This window comes from Bombina bombina, chromosome 2 (assembly GCF_027579735.1).
Source record: "Bombina bombina isolate aBomBom1 chromosome 2, aBomBom1.pri, whole genome shotgun sequence".
Lineage (NCBI taxonomy): Eukaryota > Metazoa > Chordata > Amphibia > Anura > Bombinatoridae > Bombina > Bombina bombina.
The window spans coordinates 249,574,116-249,601,696 of record NC_069500.1 but is presented as its reverse complement, the minus strand read 5'-3'; positions in this window follow the sequence as shown (position 1 = coordinate 249,601,696).

Here is a 27,581-nt window from a genome sequence, read left to right as displayed (position 1 = left end):
TGGTCCGATGAGACCAAGATAAACTTATTTGGTTCAGATTGTGTCAAGTGTGTGTGGCGGCAACCAGGTGAGGAATACAAAGACAAGTGTGTCTTGTCTACATTCAAGCATAGTGGTGGGAGTGTCATGGTCTGGGCCTGCATGAGTGCTGCCGGCACTGGGGAGCTACAGCTCATTGAGGGAACCATGAATGCAAACATGTACTGCGACACACTGAACCAGAGCATGATCCCCTACCTTCGGAGACTGGGCTGCAGGGCAGTATTCCAACATGATAACGACCCCAAACACACCTCCAAGACGACCACTGCCTTGCTAAAGAAGCTGAGGGTAAAGGTGATGGACTTGCGAAGCATGTCTCCAGACCTAAACCCTATTGAGCATCTGTGGGGCATCCTCAAATGGTAGGTGGGGAAGCGCTACGTGATGTTGTCATGGAGGAGTGGAAGAGGACTCCAGTGGCAACCTGTGAAGCTCTGATGAACTCCATGCTCAAGAGGGTTAAGGCAGTGCTGCAAAATAATGGTGGCCACACAAAATATTGACACTTTGGGCCCAAATTGGACATTTCCACCTAGGGGTGTACTCACTGTTGTTGCCAACGGTTTAGACATTAATGGCTGTGTGTTGAGTTATTTTGAGGGGACAGCAAATTTACACTGCTATACAGGCTGTACACTCACTACTTTACATTGTAGCAAAGTGTCATTTCTTCAGTGTTGTTACATGAAAAGATATAATAAAATATTTACAAAAATTTGAGGGGTGCCCTTGAACCCCACATTGCTCTATAAATAAAAATTTAATGGGGACTGTTCACAAAATCATAGTTTTAGAACTTCTTGTCAAATAATGTTTTCGTTACAACAAAAGAGTACATTAACGGGAGAACCTCAAACTTGGGCCTATCATCTTTTTCAAACTCATAGTCCTCCCGTAGATATGTCAAACTCTTTTCTACAATCTATGGATATGTTGTATAAAGACCCTCAAAAAATAGCAACCTCTACAGCTTTATTACGTGTTCTTAAACAAGGAATGAGAAATGTAGAGGAATATATTACTGATTTTGGACATCTGGTTATTGAATCCAGCTGGAATGAACTAGCTTTACTTGGTGAATTTAGCTGAAAGATGAATTAGCTAGAGTTGGCATACCTTCTACATTGGTGAATACCATAGCTTTTTGCATAGAAATATATAGAAGATCGCAAGAACGAAGGTTGGAGGAATGCAAAGTTATAGTCCATCTGTGAGTCCTCCTAAATTTTTTAATGAGTCGCTGGCATCCACTAATTCTCCTGAAGAACCAATGCAAATAGGCATGGTCTGAGGATCTTTATCTGCATCCGAAAAAGCCAAGTTCAATTTGAGATTCCCTGGAAATTTTTTTATCCTGTGAAGATCGAATTTCTAAATGTTTTCTTATTTTATGAAAACCACAAAATAGCTAGTAGTCTATACAGGAAGGCTACAGATTCAAATAGCTATTTATACGCAACAAGCTGTCACCATAAAAAATGGGTTCATATACCTTATGGACAGTTCCAGCATTAACGCCTGAACTGTACAAAGACGGACGATTTCGAGAGGGAAGCTACTCTCCTCAAAATAAAATTTAGAGCTAAAAAATATCCTGAAGAAATGATTGCAAACAGCTATGAAAGAGCAAAAATTCTGAATAGACAGGAGCTAATCATGAAGAAGGGCAACAAAAAAAGCTGATAAGGGTTACAAAACAGAGAATACAACTTTGTTTCTTACTAAATATAACAACAGTGCAAGAAGTAGAGAGGGAATACTTAAAATAATTAAGAAACAGTGGAAGGTTTTAAAAGAGGATGAAGTTTTATGTAAAATCTTGGATGAGAAACCTAAAATTGTATTTAGTAAAAATACAAATTTAAAACAACACTTGGCACCCAACAGATTATACCCTATTAAAAAGAATACAAACATTAGACATACCTGGTTAAACCAAACATCTCTAACCAATGGATTTTATGGGTGTAAGAGGAAGAATTGCAAGGTCTGTACACTAATAGATTAAAAAACTACAAACTATTATTTTGCCACCAGGATAAAATACAATTTCATATTAAATCACATTTAACATGCCAGTCAAAATTGGTGGTTTATCGCCTTGAGTGTTCATGCAAAAAAATGTACATAGGTAGAACTAAAAGGACCTTCAAGAGGAGTGTAATGGAACATATATATAGAAAAGGGACTGACAACACATGGTGTGTCAGATTATGTCAGGATTTACCACAATAGGGATTTTAGACATGTAAAAGTTCTGGCAACAGAACAGGTGACCTTGGATATAAGAGGAGGAAATCGTCTCCTAGCTTTAAGACATAGAGAGACATTTTGGATTCGCAAGCTCAGAACTCTAGAACCCCATGGACTTAATAGGGAAGTTGATTTACAGGCGTTTCTGATCTGAAATTTTAATATACAATTGGCAGAAGATCAGTATTATTGGTCTATGTTAGTTTGTGTCGCCAGTTCTTACTCCTCTATCTTGATTTAGAGTAGGAGTTTTGGATTTTTGTATACAAAAATCATTTCTCAATCTGTAATATTAACTTTCCACCCCCTACTGTTTTTTGTCCCTGTAAAAATAAATAATCCCTTTTACCCCAGACCTTAAAATTAAAACAAAAATAATAATTATAAAAAAAATTCCCCTTTATCCCAGACTTTAGTGTGTCTAGATGAAATATACATATATATATAAATTATTTTCAATATTTATATATTGTAATATATTTTTACATTCATTTTATATAGAAGTGCTATTTTAATGTATTATAAAGTGGCCAGATTGTGTTTAAATTTTAACATAAATTATACAATTCATTGCATTATTTCTACTACTACTGAGTTTTTTAGAGAGCTGATATTAAATTATGTTTTTTTGTGGCATCTTTGGATGTTTTTATATGGAGAAGGTATCAATTACTATCTTGTATTAAGTATCAGTTTGACTTGAATACTGTTTAAAGACATATATATGTACAAGACGAAGCGAAGAACCATTACAACCAGCCCGTACAAGGAGCAAGCAGGTACACAGAGGGTGGAGGAAATACAACCCGTAACAATGGATCATATTATAACGGACTTGATATGTAACACTAATTATACTATGAACAGAGATAATACAATTGGGACATTTGATATAACAATTTTGGGACAATCACGTTTACAGAGTACACCTAGTAACAAGATGAATGATACCAATAAGACTCTGGTTATTAACGTATCTAAGTACAAACTAACGAATACTGAATTAAGTGTGCTAAGTAATGACTTGTCTTTCTGCTCTACAAAAGGTATAGATGTGTTTAATTTAGAGAAAGATCTTTATCGTTTTTTTGTGTACTTAGACTGAAAGCACATTTCTCTGTTAATGATATGCACAAACCTGATGACATTAAAAGCACTACACTAGATAACACTATTCTTGATTTAAAACCTTTGGCTTAAAAAACAAATCTAAGTTTGTACCCAGTACCACTAATCCAGGGATAGAAACTTACATTAAATTTGTACAAAGTGATATTAAAACATTACTAGATAAAACTGGACATGGATTAACAAAAAATAATTTAACCTATGCAGGGGATTTTCTGACTAAAATATGTGGCACTTCCTGTAATGATTCTGACATTTTGTTTAGCTTAGATGTAGTAAGCCTTTATACATTGATACCACTCGAAGCAGGCATACAATCTGTACTTGATCTTGCACTGCTTTCCGCATTCAGCGAGGTCTGGCGGACCTGATCCGCACTGTCAGATCAGGTCCACCAGACCTTTGATAAATATCTCCCCATGAATTGATTGAAAATTTACTAAGACTTGTCCTGTATTTAACGACACGTACTACCTTCAGAAAAAAGGCACAGCCATGGGCTCCAATGTAACCCCTTCATACACCAATATGTTCGTAACACAATTTGAAAAAAAGTTTGTTTATACAAATTTGAAATATAAAGCGAACTGTAAGATTTGGTTCCATTTCATAGACAATATTTTTGGGGTATGGAGGGGCACATTGGAGTCTTTTCAAGGATTTGTAGAAAAACTCAATGCTTCAACTAATTGCCTTAAAATTTAAATGCACATAGATGAATTACATCTTTGAATAGAAACATATTTCCAATATACATGTATTTGAAAAATGTTTCTATTAAAAGTTCTAACTGATTTAGTGTTAACATTTTTATGCAAGTACATGTGAAGCATAGCTAGATATTCTCTGTACACCAGCATTTTAAGTGCTGCAGCTGCTCCGAGCATCAGTGGGGCTTGTATCATGTCAGCACTTAAAAAATTGAGTCATTACCAGACGGCACAAGTCCCTTAGGCTCTCTGAGCAAGTGCTCTATTTAAAATGCAGATGCACGGTGCATACTTAGATACACATTTGAAACAGCTATAGCTTTTATTAGAAGCATTTTTGCTAATACATGTATATTACAAAAATGCTTCTATTCAAATCTGAAATGTATCCATGTGTATTCCAATTTTGTCGTCCTTTTAAGTTTACTTTGGATTGTTCAACAACAAGGGTTAATTTTCTAGACAAAACTGTTTATATAAAAAAGATTTTTTACTTATCACTGATATTTATAGCAAACCCACACATTGTTACATTTCCAAAGTTTTCATCCACAAAGGGTTTTTAATTCTATTCCAAAAAGCCAGTTTATTAGGACATTACACAATGTAAAAGATACAGAATTGAAGATGTTAGATTGAAACAAATAGCTGAAAAGTTCTTAGCTAGGGGTTACCCTAAGGAGATTGTTACAAAATGTGAGATTGAAGCTAAGAGTAAATTAAGAAATGTAACTGTGAACCAAGACCAAGGAGAATAGATTGATTTTTGCAACTGAATACTGTGACCAAAGTGATAAAATAGCATCCATTATTAAGAAACATTGGTACATTTTGAATAAATCTTATCCTATTGTGCAGGAATTTACGAAACCTCCTATTCAATCCTTTAGGAGAGTAAAAATTTTAAAAGACAGATTGGTTAGAGCTGATGTAGGTAGTAACAGGACTAATAAAGTTAATTATTTAACCATGCCAAGTAAAGGGTCTTACCCATGCTTAAGTTGTGCCCAGTGCAATTCAATGATCAAAGGGAAGTTTATAGCTCAGATAAATGACAACAGGGAAAGGGAAATTAATGGGTTTACACCTGTGATACTAAATATGTTGTTTATTTACTAAAATACCCATGTGGGCATGGCTATGTGTGTGAGACAACACACCCCCTTAAAGACAGGATCAGTGCGCATAAGTCAAGCATTAGAGGCAAAGATATGATACAGTCAGTGTCAGCTCATTTTGTCACGGCTGGACATACTGTTAGCCAATAGCCAACTCTGCTTCCAGATCACAGACCACATCCCCAAATTAAGAAGAGGAGGAGACAGGGAGTTAATGCTAAAAAAGAAAGAAGTTTGATGGATTCAAAAATTAGGGACACTACACCCAGTAGGTTTAAATAAGGATTTTTATTTACATTTATTTCTTAAATGTTATTTTAGTATTTATTGGATTTTTAAAAAAAAAATATATATTTTTTTGAGCTTTCAAAAGTTTTATTGAACGTTCAAGTAAATTTACATGAGAAAAAAAATAAACTGAGAACATGAGGTCCATGTGACCTAGATAGTTTACATATCAGTACATTTCAATCACATAATTATTACAGGTCGTTGCATAGATAACCGATTCCTTTCTAGTAAACACCAAGAATTGTGAATTCAAAGCACAGAAGGGAACTAATGGTCCCCAGAATTTCTGGTTTGTTAAGTAGGGGGAGGGGGGCAAGGGGGAATAGAAAGGTAACTGACTAATATATGGGGTTTCAATGTAGGTCTCACTCATCCTTCACAGTCTCTAATTCAGTCATGTGTGAATAAATTGGGTTTCCATTCAGTATCGTATTTGTGTTTCCAGTCTGCCCATGCTAATTTAAATAAGTCTGGGTTGCCTAACTTATAGAACACATCTTTCTCCATGGTGTAGATATATGCCATAGTATTACAAACCCTAGCCCAGCTAGGCGGAAGCTCTTATTTCCATGCATAAGCTATAGCATTTTTAACAGTCGGGAAGAGGTAAATGCATATATATGAATGGTGCTTTGGTAAAGTGTGTACGCCTATGTGCAATAAGGCCATGGCTGGGGTCCTGGGAAGGGATATACCTAAATTGGACAGAACTAAGAAGCATGTATTCCACAAGGGGTGTATCTTAGGGCACTACCACCAAATGTGCATCGTGTTACCCTTCTGACCACAACCTCTCCAACACGTAGGAGATGCACTAGGAAACATCTTAGTTAACCTAGTAGGGACGTAGTACCAATGCGCTAGGAGCTTGTAAAAGGTTTCATAAAATGTTGTACAATGAATAGCTTTCTGAGTAATTTCAAGGGTGCGCCTCCAAGTATACGAAGATACTGGGATGCTCAGAAGAAACTCCCATTGCTGGAGATGAACCGGCGTGTCGGGGAATGGGGTCCCCCCCTATTAGTACATAATGCAGTGATAAGGGTGTGCGGAGTCTATCCCCCTGGCTCCAGACGGCCTCCCAGGAGGATAGAGGTTAAGCTAAAGTAGGTTTGAGACCCCAACTAATTAGGAAGCTTTTAATTCTGTGGTATTCAAAAGGTAAGTATGGTGGGATTTGGGATCCAGTACCGATTTGGGTAATATGTTTAAAGCAGTCCCTCGAGGGGGAGGGCCATAGGTCAGAGACTGTAATGACTCCTAGCTGAGCCTATTTACGTGGGTGGGTTTCCTGCAATCCCACAAGAAGACCAGCCATAGAAGTTATAGGGGAGGGGTGTGGGGCTATATAGGGATAGTGCCCGAGTCTGTTCCACATGCCCAGACATTCGCAGACAATAGGGTTTATCAAATCTAGTTCTCTTCGGCAGTGTGGTGGGGTCCATATAAGGTCTCGTAGGTGAATATTATAAGGTAACAAGGCCTGTTCGATTGCCCTCCACCTACACTGGGAATGTTTGACTCCCCAATGTGCAATATGGGTAAGCACTGCACCCTCGTAATACCGTACGACAGAGCGCAATGCTATGCCTCCAGAATTCTTGGGGAGTTGGAGAATTTTGTGGGCCACTCTAGGAGGCTTACCCTGCCAGATATATTTTGTTAATTCGCTTTAAAATTGCAGCAGAATGTGTTTAGGGACGCTAATGGGAAGGCACCGAAATAAATACGTAAGTCTGGGCAAGAAGGACATTTTTAATGCAGCTATTCTACCTAGCCAAGAAACGTGAGATAAGCTCCAGTTGTTTTCAAGGGTTTGGAGCTCTGAAAGTAGGGGAAAATTATTATCCTTAATAACTCGGGCAAAGACACCGGATAGCTTGACACATAGATGTAAAATAAATTTCTCAGTCCAATTCAAGTCAAACTTGGTTTTCAGGGATGCTAACTGAGCACACGGGATACCCTGTGTATATATCTCAGTTTTTGAGAGATTCAATTTATAAAAGCATTGGGCTCCAAAGGAGTCCAATATCTTCAGTAGTCTGGGTATGGTACGTGCCGGGTCCGACAAGAACAGGGTGACATAATCCACGAACAAGGCTATTTTATGCACAGTGCTGAAAAAGGTGACTCCCTTAATTTGAGGATCAGTTGTTATCGGTTCCGCCAATGGTTCAATGACCAACGCAAATAATAGGGGCGACATGGGGCAGCCCTGTCTGGCGCCGTTTGTTATGGAGAACGGGGAACACTGAAATCCAAGACCTCTCACCGAAGTAGTAGGAGTAGAGTAGAGGGCTTTTACCGCCATAATCATTTCGCTGGGAAACTGAAAATTCTCAAGGACCTCCCATAGGAACTGCCATCTCACCCGGTCAAAAGCCTTCTCGGCATCCAGAGAGATGACCGATAAGGGATTGTTAAGGTTAGAGGAGAGACCAAGGATATTTAACAGTTGCCTAGTATTATCTGGGCCTTCCCGTTGTGGGACGAACCCCACCTGATCCGGGTTGATGAGGTGTGGTAAGAGATTCACTACACGATTAGCCAACAACTTGGAATAAAATTTTACGTCAGTGTTAATGAGGGATATTGGCCTGTAACTGGAGCATAATGAAGGGTCCTTATTTGGCTTAAGGATAGTTATAATGGAAGCTTCCAGAAATTCTCTCCTGAAGCAAACCTCCTCCCTAGCAAGATTGTAAAACCTAAGTAATAATGGAGAGAGCTCCCGGATAAAGATTTTATAAAAATGGACTGGAAAACCATCTGGACCAGGAGATTTAAAGGATTTCGAGTTTTTGATGACCTGTTGAATTTCCTTAAGGGAAAAAGGAGATCTCAAAAGGTTGCGCTCTTTAGGAGTAAGTGTAGGAAGTTTTAAAAACTCCAGATAAATGCGTATGTTTTCCAAGAAAGTCACTTGAGGCCTCTCAGATCTATTAATGTTATAGAGGTTTGAATAATATTTGGCAAATACCTCTCCAATTAGGATGGGATGTTGAGGAGAGAGCATGAGGTACGTATACTGTGAATACGCGAAGCGCCTGCTCTATTTCTGATTTTGTTAGCTAAAAGGGTGTCCACTTTATTACTTTTATAATAGAACAACTGTTTCAACTTGGTTAAATTAATTTGGGTTCTACATAACTCAATTTGAGAGATATGATTCTTGGTATTGATGATTTGAAGTGTTAAGGCTGCAGAAGGGGTATCCCTATTCTGTGTTTCTAGGTTTCTAAGCTTAATATGAGCTTGCGACAGGGTGAGTCCGGCTTGCTTTCTAAGTTGTGCTTGTTTACCAATCAGGAGTCCTCTTATAGTAGCTTTCACAGCTCCCCACAAGGTGTCGTCTCGGTCTAGAGCATTATCATTAATCTGCATATAGTGTATGAGTTCCTTACGGAGCTCTTCTCTAAATGGGACGTCTCCAAGGAAGTGGTGAGGCATGTGCCATGGGGCTCTAGTGTATGGGGTGTTTGCTAAGCGCATATCAGCCAGGACATGATTGTGGTCCAACCAGGCACACAGGGAGACGTTGGCTTGCATGATGAGGTCTAATGAATCAGCCATGGAGAATATGTAGTCAAGTCTAGCATACTGCTTGTGTGGGTGTGAAAAATGTGTGTAGTCCCTGTCTTTGGGGTGAATAGCTCTCCAAACATTATAGTACCCCGAACAGGACATTAAGTTACGGAACCTGTTGGCCAACAGTTCAGCAGGCGTAGAGGGTGTGTTTCAGATATTTGGGCTGGTGGGTGATGGGGAGGTAGACAGAGGCCAGTGTGTAAACTACGTGATTCAATTTACAGATTAGAATGACATATCTAGCTTGTGGGTCCATAATAACCTGGATTGACTCAAATGTAAGTCGCTTATGGAGTAAAATAGCAGTGCCTCTGACTTTCTTGGTGAAAGGGGCTTGGAGGAGAATCTATTAGGTTCATTCACTAATATATATAATTGTTTTTAATGACAGGAACTTATGTAATGAAGTTGTTTATAGTAATTATTAAGCATAATCTGTCTGGTAAAACAAATGTGCATATGAATATATGATACCCACTAGATGGTGCCTTTACACAAATAAAGACAAAGTTTTGGCAGTGTACTAGTTAACCAATTAAGGTTTCAGGTGCTTTTAAGGGAAGTTGTTACCTGTGTATTATAGCATGAGTAAGGGCTATGTAGGCCCAAAACGTCGCTGTTTTTTATCCTCTACACCTCAATAAAGGATTTATTCTGATTAAGCAGTGCTGAGACTACTTCTACTTTCTTTAATTGGATAAAGAATGGGGTTGGCAGGACCCTGTAAGTCTGGGTGCACTTGAGTAAGAAAGTTTTGGTGGCAATACAGTGCTGTACCTCATCTTGTGTATATATTTATATATATATATATATATATATATATATATATTTAAATTTATTTAAACATTTTTAATATGTTGTAAGGTTGTTCTTTATTATGTCAATAGAAGCAAGCAACACTTTGTATCAATTTTGCATGCTATATAGGACGAATATGTGACGGCTTTCATTGAAAGAACCAAATAAAAGGAACATTGAAGGGGGAGGCGTGTATTGCCTCGGATGAAGGGGAGTTATGTCAGGCATGGCCCCTTCACATCACTACATCATCAAGCACAGGTGGATTACACTGAGCGGCATATTCAAGCATTCTGTGAATATGGACCAACAGAACTGTTTTGTGATAACCCAGCAGCGGCTAACTACAACCAAGACAGACATTTAATTTGTCTTAAGGACATTCTTCTTGCGACCTTCTGAATTCAGTGAATCCCGCTTGCTATTTGTCATCACATACCTCCCATGTTAGAGGGAATTTCTCGTGAGTAGTTCCTAGATTGGGCTCACATTTGTGTTTGTGGAATCTTCATTAAAAGTACTGCACTTAGAGTCTTTTGTACACTCTCTTTCTTCATCTTTCTTCCAGATTTTGTATATCCTAATTTATTAAGTTCTGTTTTATACTATGTGTGATTAGGCTTCTCAGGGGATACTCCAAAGGCTTTTATGGGCAATATTTGCTAAGGCCATGTCTTATATACTCCATGTTCTTAAAAATATGTGAATGCTCCTATAATACTGTGATAGGTTCAAAGTGATTTTCTGCATTTGTTTTTATTGCAGATATGTCTATATGTGTGAATACTAAAAGGGGTTTATTGTGGGTGTTTGTGTGCATCAGGTTTACCGCTTGTATTACAAGTGGAAAGTAAACGAGATCGAATGAGCTTACTTGCTATTTACTCTAGAATGATTACCACATCCTCAGAGCTGCGAAACAAAAAAGCATCACAAAGCAGTTAAACTAATAATAACACCATCTAATAAAATTATTTTAAAAAATTTGCACAAAAAAGTTTTTAGGACTCAGGTGTTAGAAAAAAAAAAGACAGGCAAAGGGCTTTAAAATAGAGATACATACATATACATGTCTAAAGATGGATATGTATGTATATATATATATATATATATATATATATACTGTATATATATATGTGTGTGTTTATATGTGCGTACATAAGAATAAATAATTAAAATGCATTAAAATTCGTTTTTCAAATTTTACTTTGTTTTTTGATTGTTCATAATTAGATTGAATATCCTTATTCAAAGGTGCTATTCAGAAATTCAATAGTTCATGTGGTAGGGAATTTAGTAAATTGATACATAATAGATACAAATATATCAATTTGAATGTTCCTATTTCGAATATTGCATAATTTGAATATTACAGTTAAAGAAAGCATTAGAAATACTATCACAAATAAATTGATTACAAATTTTCGAATTTGAATATTTCCTTATTCTAAACGAATTATTGGAAAAATTCAAAATGAATACTACTTTTAAAGAAAGCATTAGAATTACAATTACATTAAACAAACAACAAGTGCATTTGAGCGCTTTGCAGTCAAGTAGAGGAAGACATGTAAAAGCATATTTGTGCAATATTCATATTGTTATACTATGTATTTACTGTAAATATTTCACATTCCAATGTTCGGCACCTATCAGCATATGTTCTATGTATTTTATAAATAGATATTCCTATTTATATATCTGTATTTATCTATACCTATATATAATCATGTAAATATATAGTTATAGCTATATATTGTACTGAAATACCATCATATATATGCAGAAAATAGAAATATATATTTATGAGTAAATAGAACATATTCTGCAATGGGAAGAACATTAGAATGTTAAAATTCATATTTTCATGTCAGGTTAGCGCACTTGAAAATATGTAACCGGGTAGGCTGTTAGGTTTATGTAAGTTCAACGTTATTCACTTGCCAGGTTAGCGCGCGAGCGAAAACAGTTTACTTTCAACTTGGATTTTCAAGACCACTAGATGGCAGCGCTATTGCCTGCCATATAGTGCTCCAGCACCTTTCTAGGTGTCTCTTTTCATTATATTTTTGCAAAACTGTTGCCATATTGTGCTCCGTTCACATGTATGCCCCTGAGCTTATCTCCCTGCTTTTCAACAAAGTATACTAAGAGAACAGATGAAATTTGGTAATAGAAGTAAAATAGAAATTTGTTTAAAATGCTCTATCTAAATCATGAAAGAACATTTTTAGTTTCATTCCCCTTTAACACAATGCTGTTTATTTATAGCTTCCAAGTAAAGCAAGCGATTTCATACTATTTTGTCAGATTGGGAATGGATTGCCTTCCATCTAACCTGCTCGTGCTGTATGAAATTGTGATCCTTTATCATTTTGTCATTCAAGTGATTTTACGGTCAAATTAATGGTGGGAAAAATATACCGTTAAACTTTGTCCTGAAAAAGCTAACATATTGTATTGATCAAATACTGTAATGTATCTTACTGTTTAAAATGTTGTAACAAATGTCACAAATGTTAATAGGACATGGAACTACCCTGTTTAGTACAATGTGTGTAAAAAGAGTTTTTTACAGATTACTTTTTATGAAAAACTAATGTTGTTAATTTTTAAAACACTTAGGGCTAGATTACAAGTGCTGCGGTATATATTTTTTTTGCGCTATTGAAAACATTGCTGGCGTTAGGCTTTTTGCGCTTCTCGGGTTCCGCTTGTATTACAAGTTGAAAAAACATCTTTCTTTGCACTAGCGGTAACCCAAAAAGAGCAAATATCCTAAGCGCAGTTTTCGCGTGCACTTGCATGTGTTTGCCCATAGAAATCAAGGGAGACAAAAAGATGAAAAAAAAACTAACACTCTACTCACGCAAATGACCTCGTCTTTTCACATTTGCTATAGAAATCAATGGAGAAAACCATAAGCCCCTAGCCTAATAACCACTAAACCGCCAGCCCCCCACATCGCAAAGTGCCTAAATAAACTGTTAACCCCTAAACCACCATCCCCCCACATCGAAAACCAATTAAACTATTATCCCCTAAACCCACATCGCAAAGTAACTAAATAAACTATTAACCCTTAAACCACCAGCCCCAAACATTGCAAGGTAACTAAATAAAATATTAACCCCTAATCCACCAGCCCCCACATTGCAAAGTAACTAAATAAACTATTAACCCCTATAGATGAGAGAACATATAGCCTCATTTCAACAATCTAGCCTCATTTCAACAACCTACCCCTTATAAAGAATATGAACTAGAGAAAATTTTGATCTAGTTTTCATATAATTATATAAATGTCATATATCCTCATTTCAACAATCTACATTAATTATGTCTCCTTTATAATATTATGTGAACCAACCTGTAAAAGTGGCAATCATGTCTAGTGATAGACATTTATTTACTATATATGTAAATGTGTTTTCCTGATTATTAACATATTCAATCTTTATTATTTGCATATTCAATTGTATATATGCTTTGTTCCTATACATATGTGGGCCGATAAACAGGGCCGTCTATTCCATACTCTCTGATCGAATTTTTCCTCCATATATAAGTTTTATCATACATTTTATAAGATATGGTGACACAGTACTCTAAAGTTAATAATAGATGGCCATCAGCCATATACGATTGCCGTACATTTGAAAGAATGTTTCTCTAATATATTAAAAACATACTAATAACATATATATTAGGGTTATGCTATGAGCTCCAAAAAATGTTTGATATATAATCTTATGTATGTTGGCAAATTATAATTATTTCTTTTCCCTTCATAATTAGAAAACCCCTTTTTTATATATATATATATATATATATATATATATATATATATATATATATATATATATATATATTCTAGCTTTTAACTTGTACATATATTTAGTTTTAAATTCTTCCGTGTATCAATAAAACTCTCATGTAATGTCAAGATGATATACAGGTTTAGAAATCCCTGACATGTATGCTCAAATTTTTAAATTGTACCTAAACCATTTACCACATTTAATCGGTCTATAACTTTGAAATTGCTTTATGACTTTAAAATTGTTTTATTACTTTGAAATATCTGACTTTAACATTTCAATAAAATATCGTTAACCCAGTTAATATATTAAGCCATCCAATCAGCATCTATATTTCGCCAAAGGCTAAGAATATCTTTTTGCCCATTTCCAAGATGGCCATAATATTCTTAAAACCGCCACCGCTGTCAAAAAGTAAACTGACAGATATACTTCCCAAATGAAATTTTTCAGCACACTTTTTAACCGTGCCCCCAACACGCTATAGGCTAATTTAGCCTTTAAATATGCACATAACAATACAGCTTGTATAGTCTTGATAAATACCTTGTTTGAAGGCTGAAATGTGTAGACCTGTTCCCGACATACCACCCCGAGTTCCGCTCTGAAAGGTGAGCATATTTCTATACAAGCTCATATCAGTTATTTAGTTTGCTATAGCTCTTTTTTGTTTTTTTCCTTCACAGGTTCTTTCTTTAGTTATATATATTTCTCATCTGTTTTTTACCTGATCCAGATAAAGGACACACATACCCCTTCCTCTCTCTTTTTTGGAACCACCGGGTCCTCCACTCACCTTAGGACATCACAGTGAGACTTCACTTCCCTTTTCAGGACACTATTTCTGGATTATTCCTGGACATTCTCTTTTTTGCCTCCCAATTGGGATATTTATTTCCATGGACACTTACACAGACACTTGTATTGTATTTTATTGTTTTTTCCTTTTTATATGTAAATAATGGATTAGCCAATCCACTGTATTTGATATCTCAGCATATTTAGGTAGCCCCCAGCACAGTTACATTAACTCTGATGTAATATTACTTGTCACCATTGATGTAGAGGCACTGTACTCTTCAATACCTCATGATTTAGGGGTTGAGGCTGCACACTTTTATCTTAATCATAGAGGTATCAGATACACCAACCATACAGCTTTTGTGATAAGTCTTTTGAAATTTGTTTTGGAAAAAAACTACTTCAAATTTGATTCAAAATTTTACAGACAAATTTTGGGAACAGCAATGGGGGCAAGTTGTGCCCCCACTTATTCTTGTTTATATCTGGGAAAATGGGAATTTGAAACAATTCTTAATATGCCAGATTGCTTTGAGAATAAGGTGGTCCTATGGACAAGATTTATTGATGACGTGTTTATGCTTGGGAAGGATCAATAGATCAACTTCATAATTTTATGTAATATTTAAACACTAATACTAAAAATCTAAAATTCACATTTGAGTATAGTCCTTTAGAAGTTTCCTTCCTTGACCTTAAACTAATGAAAGTTGGTAATACAATCGTTACTGAGAGCTATAGAAAACCGACAGCAGCTAATTAGAGGCAACAAGTCACCACCCTATAGCACAAATAAAAGGTATTCCTATCGGTCAATACTTGCGACATAAAGGAAATTGCTCTGATGATTTGCTTTTCAAGAAACATGCTGATGACTTAAAATCCAGTTTTTTAGAGAGAGGCTATAGTAAAAATTGGTTAAAAGAGGGATTTCATCGAGCATCACAAACTGAGAGAAAATCTTTACTCTATGAATCGAAAGAAAAAATTGGTGATCAAAAATTAAGGATGAGTACCACATTTAATAATCAATGGTCTGATGTAAAAGCAATCCTCTCAAAACATTGGCATTTGTTAACTCTTGATAGTGACATACATAGTCTAGTGGGGGACTTTCTGATACTAACAGCTAGAAAGGCTCCATCATTAAAAGATAAACTAGTACACAGTCACTTTATCAACAGGGAACCTAAAATGTGGTTAGGAAGTATGAAACGAAAAAATGGTAACTACCCTTGTAATAAATGAAAAATGTGCAAATTCATGATAACTGGTAATAAAATTGAAGACAGCAGAGGTCAAATTCACAAAATAAAGGCTTTATCACTTGTAAAACATTTGGGGTAGTCTATGTACTCTCGTGTTCTTGTCCCAAACAGTACGTTAGGAAATCCTATAGAGAATTCAAGGAGAGGATGAAAGAACACAGGTGAGATATAGTTAACAACAAAATTAAAACCAGTGGTATAGCACGTCACTTTTTTGAATTTCACAACAGTAGTGATGAATGTTTGAAATTTATAGGAGCAGAGTATATAGGCATACATGAAAGAGGGGGTGAATGTAAATGGATCTTTAATTTGGATACTGTCCAACCAGGGGGTTTAAATGAAGAGTTGAATTATGCTCCCTTCCTATGCTGAATATATTTGCACTTGTTTTCCTGTTTCCTGTGATTCATCACAATGATGTTGTACATATTAAATTTTTATGAGCTAACATAGAATCTACTGCGATTACATAGATATGTTTGATTCTAGGCAAAGTATAAATCTACATTATATAGATATACTGGTATGTCACATACATTTATGTGGTATGATAAAATCTTTTTGTAACTATAGGACTATATACTATTCAATCATATAAATATATTTATTACTGTGATCACATAGTTAATCATTTGTTATATGTAGGGATGTTATTACAATTGGTCCTGAAAATTGGTCCTGCCATTGCTGCCGTAACTATATGACTAAAAAGTATCCTATATTAAATTAGAGTGTAAATAATGCCCTGTTTTGTCAGGAGAATTGTATTTTTCTTTTATTTTTGGCACCGAATGAGTTAATTATTTCACCTGGGATTGCAATATAAGGCAAGCTTGACACGTCATGGTATCACATGCCTGAGGAAGCCCAATTAGAACGCAAGTTGGGTGAAACAAGTGTAGCCGTTTTTACCACGCCCACATGAGCTCAGTGAGCATGGTTGTCTGAAGGACGCGCTGTTTGGCTTGGGTAAGGTAACGGATCGTTGGATTATTTTGGAGTCGAGAGGGCGGATGTCCAGCAAAATCTTCTACAGGTAAACCCTGCAGCACTCACAAATAGCGGTGGTAGTTAGACGTCACTCCCGCTAAACAAACCGAATGTGAACAGTTGTGTCTCAATCTAGTGACAGCCCTCCATAACGACTCTCCATGAACTGCATTATGTACCTACCTTATAGCCACTAGCATCCTATATATACCAACCTAAATATATGTTGTCCTGCATATGATGTGCCATTACTGACCAAGATAAAATTTAACTAAGTCAGGATTGCTATTGGAACAAAAGACTCTCCATTCCTTTAAAACTGGGGACTTCTGCAACTAACCACTGATGTTTGGCTTCGACCTGCTATTTACCCATCTTTCCACTACTATCTTGGCAGCTGCATTTGCAGGACTTTTATCTGTTTATACAGGCTTTTTCATTCACAGGTCCATTGTCCTCATTATTGAGGAAGGTATATATGTTTATTTTTGTTTTCTTTTGGTGCCAGTTTTGTTTTTTAGTTTAAGTAAATAAAGGGTTTTGATGTTTTCTTGTATTGAGTCTCTGAGTCTGTCTTTTGTGTCAAAGCCATCTAAACTTTAAATTTGCTAAATGAGCAAGTGCTGATTAAAGGTACAGCTGTTCCATTTTTTTATTTATTTTTCCATATATATATATATATATATATATATATATATATATATATATATATATAGTAACACTAGTGATGTCGCAAATAGTTCGCAGGCGAATAGTTCCTGGCGAACATAGCATGTTCGCGTTTGCCGCGGACTGCGAACATATGCAATGTTTGGTCTGCCCCCTATTCCTCATAATTGAGTAAACTTTGACCCTGTACCTCACAGTCAGAAGACACATTCCAGCCAATCAGCAGCAGACCCTCCCTCCCAGACCCTCCAACCTCCTGGACAGCATCCATTTTAGATTCATTGGGAAGCTGCATTCTTAGTGAGAGGAGGGACAGTGTAGCTGCTGCTAATTTAATAGGGAAATCGATAGCTAGGCTAGTGTATTCAGTGTCCACTACAGTCCTGAAGGACTCATCTGATCTCTGCTGTAAGGACAGCACCCCAAAAAGCCCTTTTTAGGGCTAGAACATCAGTCTGCTTTTTTTTTTTTTCCTGTGTAATCTAATTGCAGTTGCCTGCCTGCCAGCGTGTGTGTCAGGCTCACAGCGTATACTGTGCTCACTTGCCCAGTGCCACCACTCATATCTGGTGTAACAGTAGTGTACATTTAAAAAAACCAACACTTTTTTGCTGTGAAATAATAGCAGACAGCTGCCAGTACCCAAGATGGCCGCCAATAAGGCAGATGGGGAGGGTTAGAGAGCTGTTTTGGGGGGGATCAGGGAGGTTGGGGGCTAAGGGGGGATGTTACACCACAGTATATGTAAATATGCTACAAAATTTTTAAAAAAAAAAAACCTTTTATTTTAGTACTGGCAGACTTTCTGCCAGTACTTAAGATGGCGGGGACAATTGTGGGGTGGAGGAGGGAAGGGAGCTGTTTGGGAGGGATCAGGGGGTCTGATGTGTAAGGTGGGAGGCTGATCTCTACACTAAAGCTAAATTAACCCTGCAAGCTCCCTACAAACTACCTAATTAACCCCTTCACTGCTAGCCATAATACACGTGTGATGCGCAGCAGCATTTAGCGGCCTTCTAATTACCAAAAAGCAATGCCAAAGTCATATATGTCTGCTATTTCTGAACAAAGGGGATCCCAGAGAAGCATTTACAACCATTTATGCCATAATTGCATAAGTTGTTTGTAAATAATTTCTGTGAGAAACCTAAAGTTTGTGAAAAAGTGAAGAATTTTTTTTTTATTTGATCGAATTTTGCGGTGAAATGGAGCATTTACAACCATTTGTGCCATAATTGCACAAGCTGTTTGTAAATAATTTCAGTGAGAAACCTAAAATTTCGAAAATATTTTTTTTTTTTTAAATTTGATCGCATTTGGCGGTGAAATGGTGGCATTAAATATGCCAAAATGGGCCTAGATCAATACTTTGGGTTGTCTACTACACTACACTTAAGCTAAAATTAACTCTACAAGCTGCCTACATGCTCCCTAATTAACCCCTTCACTGCTGGGCATAAAACACGTGTAATGCGCAGTGGCATTTAGCAGCCTTCTAATTACCAAAAAGCAATGCCAAAGCCATATAAGTCTGCTATTTCTGAACAAAGGGGATCCCAGAGAAGCATTTACAACCATGTATGCCATAATTGCATAAGTTGTTTGTAAATAATTTCTGTGAGAAACTTAAAGTTTGTGAAAAAGTGAAGAATTTTTTTTTTATTTGATCGAATTTTGCGGTGAAATGGTGGCATTAAAGATTCCAAAATGGGCCTAGATCAATACTTTGGGTTGTCTACTACACTACCCTTAAGCTAAAATTAACTCTGCAAGCTGCCTACATGCTCCCTAATTAACCCCTTCACTGCTGGGCATAAAACACGTGTGGTGCGCAGTGGCATTTAGCAGCCTTCTAATTACCAAAAAGCAACGCCAAAGCCATATAAGTCTGCTATTTCTGAACAAAGGGGATCCCAGAGAAGAATTTACAACCATTTATGCCATAATTGCATAAGTTGTTTGTAAATAATTTCTTTGAGATACCTAAAGTTTGTGAAAAAGTGAACAATTTTTTTTTATTTGTTCGCATTTGGCGGTGAAATGGTGGCATTAAATATACCAAAATGGGCCTAGATCAATAGTTTGGGTTTTTTACTACACTACACTTAAGCTAAAATTAACTCTAAAAGCTGCCTACATGCTCCCTAATTAACCCCTTCACTGCTGGGCATAAAACACGTGTGGTGCGCAGTGGCATTTAGCAGCCTTCTAATTAGCAAAAAGCAACGCCAAAGCCATATAAGTCTGCTATAATGGCATGTCTGGAACACAGTGTTGGGGCAAGGGTCCATCTGACCACTGATACCTGGTCTGCAAAACATGGTCAGGGCAGGTATATCACCTACACTGCGCACTGTGAAGCGGGCGTAACCCTTACACTACCTGATAGATACAACATCATATCTGATGTTTTAAAGCACATTATTCCAAACAATTTAGGAATGTTAGGTGATTTATGCCCTTTATGGATTAAAACCAGATTCTGCATCAACTATGTAATTTTCCATGGGAGTTTTGCCATGGATCCCCCTCCGGCATGCCACAGTCCAGGTGTTAGTCCCCTTGAAACAACTTTTCCATCACTATTCTGGCCAGAAAGAGTCCCTGTGGGTTTTAAAATTCACCTGCCTATTGAAGTCTATGGCGGTTCGCCCAGTTCGTGTTCGCCGTTCGCGAACCCAAATTTTTATGTTTGCAACATCACTAATAAACACCTAAATATACTTTGTGAGCGTAATGCTTCCGTGCAATGCGAACATGAGGTCGTGTTCGCATTGCACCTAACTTGTAATACCAGCGCACATTTGCGTGCGCTGGTATTAATACGTTTAGCGCAAATATTGCTTTTGCGAAAGTGATATTTTGTGCTCAACTTGTAATCTGACCCATAGGGGTCGATTTATTAATGGTCGAGCAGACATGATTTGCTGTAGCAAATCATCTCCATTCAACCTCACTAAATGCCAACAGCATACTGTACATTTCTGGTGAAATGCTTGTGCAATGCCGCCCCCTGCTCACTGACAGCCAATCGGCCCCTAGCAGGGGCCATCAATCAATCCATTTAAAACGGATCAGGATGATTTCAGTCCGCTACCTAAAAGGTGGAGGATAAGTAAAGGGCAGCTGTCTTACAACTGCTGCTTCTTAACTTCCGTTTCTTGCGGCCAGAAACGTTGGGGCATTGATGCAGCATCCAGTTGCCTAATAAATTGACCCCACAGGGTTTTATTTAATTATGTATTATTTTGTGATATTTTTTGTTGTGTCAATTGATACATATTTATATTGGATGAATATTTGAAATAAATGTATCTTACAAATAAAATAATAGATAACATTTTGAAATATATTTTTTTTTATATTTTATTTTTAAATATCTTTTTTATTGAGGTTTCAAAGACAAACAGAAATCAATAGAACTCAACATTCCACCAATAATGGTGTTTGGAACAATACAGAAAGCAGTAACTCTAATGACATACAGTATAAGTCACAAATTAGTGTGCAAGAAAATGAGTAGTACATGGTACATGAAAAACCTAACTGAAGAATGGTACTCTGTGAGTAAATTTGTAATACAGGGACCATGAAAAATGTGCTGTGGGATGTTGAGTCAAGATAGGAATGACCTCAGTTTTCATTATAGATTATATTATGGTAACTAGGACTCAAGCATATTATGAATTGGTGATCAGAAAAAAAAACGTATGAGAAAGTTAGTGGTTGCCTAAAATGTCACTTTAGGGTTGAGTAAACAGTATAAAATTCCAATTAAAATCGAAGACATATAAGTGGTGAATCTAGTTAGTGAGCCAGGTAATAGGTGGGGGGGTGCAGTGGGCAAGAGCCGCTCAATAAGGGGTGGGGGGGTATTCTATTAAAGTAAACCGGACCTCCAAGATTATATTGTTGAGGGTAGGGGTTGCATCAGGGGGTTGTTAACAGAGACATATATGGAAGCAGGGTTTGCTATGCGGAGGCTAAAGGGTCCAGGAGGAGATGGGAGTGACAATATGAGGGGCAGGAGCGGGTCCTAAATGGTATAAGATGTCTGAAGGGATCAAAGGACAATACTAGCCTATGTAGGATAGGATAAGGGGGGAGCATTGTGATGGGGATAATTTCTTAATGATTGGGGGCGGGGGTGAGACCCACTGGACCTGAGATGACAGTTGGGATTTAAAGGCTACACTAATTCTTATGGGCTAGAAAAGAAAAAAAAATGGAAGGCACATTAAGTATTAAGGGTGCAAGAAAGCTAGAGGAGTGAGAATGGCCCAGCCTAGTGTAAAATAATGTCAACTCTATCTTTGTTAATATATATAGGGAGAGGTAACTAAGAGAGTCCCTTGTCAATTACTGGATTGAAGTGGTATGTGGCTTTGTTGACATAAACTATAGACGGGGCAAGTCTGTAATCATTAAACTGCAGATTGCTTCATATAACTAGTTAATAATCTAGGTCAACTCAGAAAGAGGGGTAAACATCTCAAAGTTCCTAATTTAGAACACAAACCAAGTTTCAAGTACAGTTCATAGTGAAAAACTGATTTAGCATACATGGAGGGCAGAAAATAATTGTCTAGTGTAAATTGAAAAGACAACATACTACAATATGCGTATTTCACAGCTTATGCAATCTATTTATGCTAATATACCTAAACTCTTGCTCTTTAACAGTTGGCTATCTACACTATAAGCAATATATGGTTCATGCAATTAACAATTAGTACACAGACCTAGTTTTATGGGCAGTTCATAGAGGTATGTTGATTAAGCAAATAAAGTCACAACTTAGGCAAGTTAAATTACCCCTTTGGTGCGCAATTATGAAATGAATTACAAACAAGAGCTTAGCTAGTCCGGATATGTTATAGGTATAGTTACATGCAGATAACCCAGAAGGAATGTTTACCGCATTAAGGGTCCCTAGGTTTAGTCAACATTAAGGGGGCAGATATCCCACTAGGCTTCTAGATACTACCAACCAAGAAACATCTCAAAATAACATCTAAAAATAACATAGCAAACCAGAGAATATCATCCCCGCCTGAGAAACAGTTGTAAGGTGATTAAACATGTATAACAAGACAGTTAGCACAAATCAAACCCTAGGCTAAGGGTTAGAGTCCATATCACGATAAGTCACTGTGTTGTTTCAACCTATACCTATCACTTTGCGGGTGCAGGAGCGTGGGCAGCTAATCGACAAGAACTCGGTTTCAGGGTGGTGAAAGTTCCGCTGATAAAGCCCTTCGGTTGACAAAAAGACATCTTGGGACTTTGAAGATCCGCTTGCTGGTAAGTCCATAGTAGGGCAAGTCCAGCTCGTGATAGTATATTTCAGATTGAGGCCTAGCCAAAACTTCCTTTCGACTGGCCGCATCTCCAGGGGGTCCAGCGTCGGCTCGGTGTCGCCATGTAAGGTGTCAAAGTAGAGGCGCATGGGAAGTGTGACAACCGGTGATGTATTGCCACATGGCTCTTCATTTACTACTAGTGGACCAGCTATGTGAGCAACAACGTCCGGACTATCGGGGTAATCGCCATTGTAGTCTACCACCATGTAACATATCTCAGCCTAATGTCACTATCCCTTTAAGACTTCCTTCTCTGACTGCTGCATTTGGGCAGTATTCACATTCAGCTTGCTTGCCTACCTGATTAATCATTCATGCACCTGATTACCTCAGCCTCTTTTTAAGCCTTCTCAGGTCTAATGTGCTTTGCATTAACATTGAAGTTTGAACCTGAACAACAGAGGCTTGTGTCAGTTTCCTGCTTGAACTTACCAACTATTCCAAGATACAGCATTTTCTATTACCTATGCTAAATATCATCAAACACAAGTATCAAAAATATCTCCATTCTGTTTCCTGGACACAGCTACTTAACAATCTCTGAACTTTATTATAAATCAACTATGCTTTTGCTTACCATCACTCTCTAATTACAATAACATCATCTTACTCAGAACTTTATAACTATTTCTGTGCTTCTAGTTGTCATTGCTGAAATAACCTGCAACAAACCTAGTTTGATCAAACAGTAATTAATGCCTGAGACTTGTAACTTGTCTATCACTTGTGCTGCTCTGATTATACTGATATACAGCTTTACATAATATAATGAACTGTGAACCTGCAACAAACTTTGGTTTGTATATATATGCACAAAACAGTAATTAATGCCTAAGACTTGCAACCTGTTTATCACTTGTGCTGCTGTGTTTAACCCTGACATACAACCTTATAAAACATTATGTACTGTGAACCTACAACAAACCTTACTGCTAGATTTAGAGTTTTGTCGGTAAGGACCCGCGTAGCTAACGCTGGCTTTTTTCTGGCCGCACCATAAAAATAACTCTGGTATTGAGAGTCCACATAAAGGCTGCGTTAGGCTCCAAAAAACGAGCGTAGAGCATATTTAACGCAGCTTCAACTCTCGATACCAGAGTTGCTTACGGACGCGGCCAGCCTCAAAAATGTGCTCGTGCACGATTCCCCCATAGGAAACAATGGGGCTGTTTGAGCTGAAATAAAACCTAACACCTGCAGCCCCATTGTTTGCTATGGGGAAACACTTCCTACGTCTGCACCTAACACCCTAACATGTACCCCGAGTCTAAACACCCCTAGCCTTACACTTATTAACCCCTAATCTGCCGCCCCCGCTATTGCTGACCCCTGCATATTATTTTTAACCCCTAATCTGCCGCTCCGTAAACCGCCGCTACTTACATTATCCTTATGTACCCCTAATCTGCTGCCCCTAAAACCGCCGACCCCTATATTATATTTATTAACCCCTAATCTGCCCCCCTCAACGTCGCCTCCACCTGCCTACGCTTATTAACCCCTAATCTGCCGAGCGGACCGCACCGCTATCATAATAAAGTTATTAACCCCTAATCCGCCTCACTAACCCTATAATAAATAGTATTAACCCCTAATCTGCCCTCCCTAACATCGCCGACACCTAACTTCAATTATTAACCCCTAATCTGCCAACCGGAGCTCACCGCTATTAATAAATAAAAAATAAATCCTAACCTAAGATTGAGCTCGCATTCTATTGGCTGATCGGAACAGCCAATAGAATGCGAGCTCAATCTGATTGGCTTATTGGATCAGCCAATCGGATTGAACTTGATTCTGATTGGCTGATTCCATCAGCCAATCAGAATATTCCTACCTTAATTCCGATTGGCTGATAGAATCCTATCAGCCAATCGGAATTCGAGGGACGCCATCTTGGATGACGTCCCTTAAAGGAACCGTCATTCTTCAGTTGGACGTCGCCGGATGAAGATGGGTCCGCGGTGGAGGTCTTCAGGATGGAGCCGGTCCTCATCGGATGAAGATAGAAGATGCCGCTTGGAAGATGATGGTTGCCTGTCCGGATCTACTCTTCTTCCCGGATAGGATGAAGACTTTGGAGCCTCTTCTGGACCTCTTCAGCCACCGGATGATGGATCACCAGCCCCCGTTTGGGTTGGATGAAGATTTTGGAGCCAGGACCGATCGGTGATACCCGGTGAGGTGAAGACAAGGTAGGATGATCTTCAGGGGCTTAGTGTTAGGTTTATTTAAGGGGGGTTTGGGTTAGATTAGGGGTATGTGGGTGGTGGGTTGTAATGTTGGGGGGGGTATTGTATGTTTTTTTTTACAGGCAAAAGAGCTGAACTTTTTGGGGCATGCCCCGCAAAGGGCTGGTAAGGTAAAAGAGCTTTGAACTTTAGTAATTTAGAATAGGGTAGGGCATTTTTTATTTTGGGGGTCTTTGTTATTTTATTAGGGGGCTTAGAGTAGGTGTAATTAGTTTAAAATTGTTGTAATATTTTTCTTATGTTTGTAATTATTTTTTTATTTTTTGTAACTTAGTTCTTTTTTATTTTTTGTACTTTAGTTAGTTTATTTCATTGTAGTTATTTGTAGGTATTGTATTTAATTAATGTATTGATAGTGTAGTGTTAGGTTTAATTGTAGGTAATTGAAGGTATTTTATTTAATTAATTTAATGATAGTATAGTGTTAGGTTTAATTGTAACTTAGGTTAGGATTTATTTTACAGGTAATTTTGTAATTATTTTAACTATTTTAGCTATTAAATAGTTCTTAACTATTTAATAGCTATTGTACCTGGTTAAAATAAATACAAAGTTACCTGTAAAATAAATATTAATCCTAAAATAGCTATAATATAATTATAATTTATATTGTAGCTATATTAGGATTTATTTTACAGGTAAGCATTTAGCTTTAAATAGGAATAATTTATTTAATAAGAGTTAATTAATTTCGTTAGATTTAAATTATATTTAAGTTAGGGGGGTGTTAGTGTTAGGGTTAGACTTAGCTTTAGGGGTTAATACATTTATTAGAATAGCGGTGAGCTCCGGTCGGCAGATTAGGGGTTAATAATTGAAGTTAGGTGTCGGCGATGTTAGGGAGGGCAGATTAGGGGTTAATACTATTTATTATAGGGTTAGTGAGGCAGATTAGGAGTTAATAACTTTATTATGATAGCGGTGCGGTCCGCTCGGCAGATTAGGAGTTAATAAGTGTAGGCAGGTGGAGGCGACGTTGAGGGGGGCAGATTAGGGGTTAATAAATATAATATAGGGGTCGGCGGTGTTAGGGGCAGCAGATTAGGGGTACATAAGGATAACGTAGGTGGCGGTCGGCAGATTAGGGGTTAAAAAAATGTAATCGAGTGGCGGCGATGTGGGGGGGCCTCGGTTTAGGGGTACATAGGTAGTTTATGGGTGTTAGTGTACTTTAGAGTACAGTAGTTAAGAGCTTTATGAACCGGCGTTAGCCCAGAAAGCTCTTAACTACTGACTTTTTTCTGCGGTTGGAGTTTTGTCGTTAGAATTCTAACGCTCACTTCAGACACGACTCTAAATACCGGAGTTAGAAAAATCCCATTGAAAAGATAGGATACGCAATTGACGTAAGGGGATCTGCGGTATGGAAAAGTCGTGGCTGAAAAGTGAGCGTTAGACCCTTTTTTGAGTGACTCCAAATACCGGAGGTAGTCTAAAACCAGCGTTAGGAGCCTCTAACGCTGGTTTTCACGGCTACCGCCAAACTCTAAATCTAGGCCTTAGTTTGCATCTAAGTATCAAACTGCTACCTGTTTACTTTGGAGCCTGAACAATGCTATATATTTCTCCCATTGAATCCTGCAGCTACTCCTGTTAGCTAATTAAAACTCACAGTGAAGCCAGAATATATTGTAAACAAATATTGCACCCTCCATTAATTCTTCAATAACTTCTAGCAACTATGAATCACAGAATATCATCTATCCACGTCCAGGATACTCTTCCCCGGGTCAGGGGTCGGTGTCTTCAAATCCCTACCACTGCCCCGAGGGTCTGTTTCCTGAGCGCATGTACAACGGATCATGACAGAATGTTAATGCCTAAAAAAGGGATCCACAGTGGTAGTAGATGCACTGACCCTCAAAGGAAAATAAAAAATTACAACATATCTCAGACCCAAGCAATCCCTAAAGGAAAAACAGAAGATTTTCATACTTTTAAAAATTTAAAAACACAGTACTCCTATTCTAGACTGTCCTCTACTCATGTTCGTGGTTACCATTTTGGTGAAACTGATCCTGAATCTGACTATGAAAATGAAGAGGATTTAACCATAGCTTCAGCAGAAAAAATTCAGATCTTTAAAGATTTAAAGAGACAGAACCACTTTTCTAAAATGTCATCTGTTCCTCATGTTTGTGATTACCATTTTGGTGAAACTGATTCTGAATCTGACTATGAAAATGAAGAGAATGTATCCATCGATTCAGCAGAAAAAATTCCTTATATGAACTTTTATAAATATTTAGGTTTCACACATATGTATATTTTATGATCACTTTTTTGTCCACAATTTTATCACATTTATATCTAATCCTCAGCCAAGAGGTTAATTCTGAGGATACTCAAATCTCTGACCCAAAGGTGGTTAATCTGGTTATCAATCCAGAATGCTGCATCTCTATTTCTGAAGCTGAGAAAAGCCTATTCATATCTCTAGGACTGGATGCCTTTTCATTGGCTATGTACATGGTCATCTATCA